We start from the raw sequence: 5,355 nt of genomic DNA on the forward strand, positions 1-5,355 counted from the left end.
GCAGCTGTTTTTATGACTCCACATGATCATCAGCCTAAATAAAACATAACATAACAATGGAAAATAAAATGAAAAAGTAATTAACATAGATAAATAAGATTGGGTTGCCTCCTAATAAGCGCTTCTTTAATCTCAATAGCTTGACAGTGAGCTCTTAGAGAGCTTCACAGACACTCAGAGCATGATGGTGGCCTCTCAACACCAAACTTAGAGTTTGAATGTAGGGGTTCTGCTTGACTCTATATGGAGAGAATTGGATGAAACTTTCCATGCTTCTTTTCCACATTTACAGAAGAAGATCCTTGAGCCTTAAACATAAGGTAGTCCTCATTCAATTGAAGGACTAACTCTCCTCTGTCCACATCAATGACAGCCCTTGCTGTGGCTAGGAAGTGTCTTCAAAGGATGATGGATTCATCCTCATCCTTCCCAGTGTCTAGGATTATGAAGTCAGCAGGGATGTAAAATCCTTCAACCTTCACTAAGACATCCTCTACAAGTCCATAAGCCTGTTTCATTGATTTGTCTGCCATCTCTAATGAGATTCTTACAGCTTGTACCTCAAAGATCACTAGTTTCTCCATTACAGAGAGTGGCATGAGGTTTATTCCTGACCCCAGGTCACACAGAGCCTTCTCAAAGGTCATGGTGCCTATGGTACAAGGTATTAAGAACCTTCCGGGATCCAGTTTCTTCTGAGGTAATTTCTGCTGAACCAAAGCATTCAGTTCATTGATGAGTAATTAAGGTTCATCCTCCCAAGTCTCATTACCAAATAACTTGGTGTTCAGCTTCATGATTGCTCCTAGATACTGAGCAACTTGCTCTTCAACAATATCTTTATCTTCTTCAGAGGAATCAGAGCTCATGAATGGCAATAGTAAGTTCAGTGGAATCTCTATTGTCTCTATATGAGCCTCAGATTCCTTTGGTTCCTCAATAGGGAACTCCTTATTGGTCAGTGGACATCCAGCAAGGTCTTCCTCACTGGAAATCACTTCCTTTTTACTCTCTCCAGGTTCGGCCACCTTGGATATAGATATGGCCTTGCACTCTCTTTTGGGATTTTCTTCTGTATTGCTTGGGAGAGTACTAGGAGGGATTTCAGTAACTCTTTTACTCAGCTGACCCACTTGTGCCTCCAAATTTCTGATGGAGGACCTTGTTTCAGTCATGAAACTGAGAGTGGTCTTAGATAGATAAGAGACTATGGTTGCTAAGTCAGAGAGGCTCTACTTAGAATTCTCTGTCTGTTGTTGAGAAGATGATGGAAAAGGCTTGCTATTGCCAAACTGAATTTTCCCACCATTATTATTATTGAAGCCTTGTTGATGCTTTTGTTGATCCTTCCATGAAAAATTTGGATGATTTCTCCATGAAGGATTATAGGTGTTTCCATAAGATTCTCCCATGTAATTCACCTCTTCCATTGCAGGATTCTCATGGTCATAAGTTTCTCCTTCAGAGGAGGCTTCTTTAGCACTGCTGGATGCAGCTTGCATTCCAGTCAAATTCTGAGTAATCATATTGACTTGATGAGTCAATATTTTATTCTGAGCCAATATGAAATTCAGAGTATCAATCTCAAGAACTCCTTTCTTCTGAGTCATCCTATTATTCACAGGATTTCTTTCAGAAGTATACATGAACTTGTTATTTGCAACCATTTCAATGAGTTCTTGGGCTTCTGCAGGTGTTTTCTTCAGATAAAAAGATCCACCAGCAGAGTGGTTCAATGACATCTTGGACAATTCAGACAGACCATCATAGAATATACATAAGATTCTCCATTCTGAAAGCATGTCAGAAGGACACCTTCTGATAAATTCCTTGTATCTTTCCCAAGCTTCATAGAGGGATTCACCTTCCTTTTGTTTGAAGGTTTGGACTTCCACTCTAAGCTTGCTCAACTTTTGAGGTGGAAAGAATTTGGCCAAGAAAGTATTGACCAACTTTTTCCAAGAGTTCAGGCTTTCTTTAGGTTGTGAGTCCAACCATATCCTAGCTCTGTCTCTTACGGCAAAGGAGAAAAGCAGAAGTCTGTAGACCTTGGGATTAACCCCATTGGTCTTAACAGTGTCACAGATTTGCAAGAATTTAGCTAAGAACTGATGAGAATCTTCAAATGGAAGTCCATGAAACTTGTAATTCTTCTGCATTAGAGAAACTAATTGATGCTTAAGCTCAAAGTTGTTTGCTCCAATTGCAGGAATTGAGATGCTTCTTCAATAGAAGTCAGATGTTGGTGAAGTAAAGTCACCAAGAACCTTCCTTGCATCTCCACCATTGTTGTTGGGTTTGGCTGCCATGTCTGCTTCTTTTTCAAAATTTTCTGTAAGGTCCTCTCCGGAGTGTTGTGCTTTAGCTTCTCTTAGCTTCCTCTTCAGAGTCCTTTCAGGTTCAGGATCAGCTTCAACAAGAATGTCCTTATCCTTGTTCCTGCTCATATGAAAAAGAAGAGAACAAAGAGAGAATAGGAATCCTCTATGTCACAGTATAGAAATTTCTTTATGTGAGTATAAGAGTAGAAGAATAGAAGAATGAGAAAAGAGAGTAGATGAGTAATTCGAACAGAGAAGAGAGAGAGGGGTTCGAATTATGAGTAGAAGAGAAGTGTTAGTAATTAAATAAATAAATAGAAAGAGATGAGAGAGAGAGTGTTCAAATTTTAAGAAGAGGGAAAAGAAAAATATTTTTATTTTTGTTTAATTAATTAAGTTAGTTTCAAAAATATTAAAAGAAATAAAATGAAATTAGAATTTAAAACAATTAGTTAATCAAAAAAAATTTTAAAAAAGTGGTTAGTTGTTTTCAAAAATGAGAAGTGAAAAAGTAGTTAGGTGGTTTTGAAAAAGATAAAAAATAGTAAACTTTTTAAAATTAAAACAAACAAGTCAAGTAGTTAGTTGAAAAAAATTTGAAAATAAATTTTGAAAAGATAAGAAGTTAGAAAAAGATTTTGAAATTAAAATTTTAAAATGATATGATTGAAATTTATTTTGAAAAAGAATTGAAAAAGAAATTAAAAAGATTTGATTTTTAAAATTAAAGTTGATGACTTGACTAACAAGAAACTAAAAGATATGATTCTAGAATTTAGAGATTGAACCTTTCTTAACAAGAAAGTAACAAACTTGAAATTTTTTAATCAAAACATTAATTGTTAGTAAAGTTTTCGAAAATATGAAATAAAAATAAGAAAAAGATTTTGAAAATTTATTTAAGAAATTCGAAAATATTAAGAAGAAAAATGAAAAAGATTTGAAAAGATAAAGTTTTTAAATTGAAATTTTGACTTGACTAACAAGAAACAACTAAATTTTAAAAATTTTTGACCAAGTCAACTCAAAATTTTGAAAATTATGAGAAAAATAAGGAAAATATATTTTTTTTTACTTTTGAATTTTTAATGAGGAGAGAGAAAAATAACAAAATGAAACAAAACATAAAAATTTAAGATCAAAACAAATAATGCATGCAAGAACACTTTGAATGTCAAGATAAACACCAATAACACTTTGAATGTCATGATGAACATCAAGAACATATTTTTGAAAATTTTTAAGAAAAGAAGGACATGCAAGACACCAAACTTAAGAACTTTTGTACTAGGGACACTAACAATTCGAAAATGCACAAGAAAAACAAGAAAAGACACAAAATAAAAAAAATTAAAGATCAAACAAGGAAAATCTTCAAGAACAACTTGAAGATCAAAGAAGAACACAATGCATGAATTTTCAAAAATTTTTAAAAAGAAAATTAAATTAAAAAATGCAGTTGACACCAAACTTAAAATTTGACACAAGACTTAAACAAGAAACACAAATTTTTTTTTGTTTTATGATTTTATTAATTTTAATTTTTTTAATTTACATTTTTTTTAAAATAAAAATAAAAAGCTTAAACATAAAAAAATTACCCAATCTAAGCAACAAGATGAACCGTCAGTTGTTCAAACTCGAACAATCCCCGGCAACGGCCCAAAACTTGGTGCATGGAATTGTGATCACACTTTTCACAAGTCCGGTACAACTAACCAGCAAGTGCACTAGGTCGTCCAAGTAATAAAACATTACGCGAGTAAGGGTCGATCCCACAGAGATTGTCGGCTTGAAGCAAGCTATGGTTATCCTGTAAATCTTAGTCAGGAAAATTCAAATGGTTATGAGGTTTTGATAATTAAAAGATAAACAAAACATAAAATAAAATAAAGATACTTATGTAATTCATTGGTGGGAATTTCAGATAAGCGTTTGGAGATGCTTTGTTGCTTATGAACCTCTGCTTTCCTATTGTCTTCATCCAATCATGCGTGCTCCTTTCCATGGCAAGCTGTATGTTGGTGGATCACCGTTGTCAATGGCTACCCGTCCGTCCTCTCGGATGAAAAATACCAGGTGCGGTTTCTGCACGGCTAATCAACTGTCGGATCTCTCCTCTTGGATGAAAAATACCAGGCACAGCTACCACACGGCTAATCATCTGTCGGTTCTCACTTGTGCCGGAATAGGATCTCTCTATCCTTTTTCACACTGTCACTACGCCCAATACTCGTGAGTTTGAAGCTCGTCACTATCATCCTATCCCAGATCCTACTCGGAATACCACAGAGAAGGTTTAGACTTTTTGGATCTCAGGAATGCTGCCAATTGGTTCTAGCCTCTACCACGAAGGTTCTAATCTCACAGATTGGAATGCTCAGTTGTCAGGAGAGGTAAGTCAAATCCGTGGATTAGAAACCTAAGAGATTATATTCTAGCTGTCGTCCAATGACTATGTTGAACATCATGTAGACTGCTTGTGGTTGTCAGGCACGCGGATCCTAGCTAAGCGAGTAACAAAGATAGTGGGTGATTGTCACGAATCGCCCCTTCATTCTGACTTAACTGAATTAAGTACGAGAGTATATCTTGGAGAAGAAGTAAGTGAGAATTGAAAGAGAAATGATAGTACTTGCATTAATTCATGAAGAATAGCAGAGCTCCGCACCTTAATCTATGAGGTGTCGAAACTTCACCGTAGAAAATACATAAGAGAAAAAGGTCTAGGCATGGCCAAATGGCCAGCCTCCCAATGTAACATAAAAGTCCAAAGATGATAAGATACGAATACAATAGGAAAGACTAGTATTTATACTAAACTAGTTACTAAGGATTATAGAATTTGAATAACTAAGTGCAGATAGTGCAGAAATCCACTTCGGGGCCCAATTTGTGTGTGCTTCTACTGAGCATTGAGCCTTACATGTGCATTGATGGGTGGAAATTAGATTTCCACACAAAACTCACCGGCAAGTGTACCGGGTCGCATAAAGTAGTAATTACTCACAAGAGTGAGGTCGATCCCACATGG

The 5,355-nt window shown here is 35.5% G+C and overlaps 1 non-coding gene across 1 annotated transcript; it reads left to right on the forward strand.

The window, feature by feature from the left end:
* The first annotated feature begins 1,796 nt into the window (after window positions 1-1,796).
* Window positions 1,797-1,904, forward strand: LOC112746459 (small nucleolar RNA R71). The gene has a single exon (XR_003174342.1). It is a non-coding gene; the product is annotated as a small nucleolar RNA R71 (small nucleolar RNA).
* Window positions 1,905-5,355: the final 3,451 nt, after the last annotated feature.

The sequence above is a fragment of the Arachis hypogaea genome, chromosome 14 (assembly GCF_003086295.3).
Source record: "Arachis hypogaea cultivar Tifrunner chromosome 14, arahy.Tifrunner.gnm2.J5K5, whole genome shotgun sequence".
Classification (NCBI taxonomy): domain Eukaryota; kingdom Viridiplantae; phylum Streptophyta; class Magnoliopsida; order Fabales; family Fabaceae; genus Arachis; species Arachis hypogaea.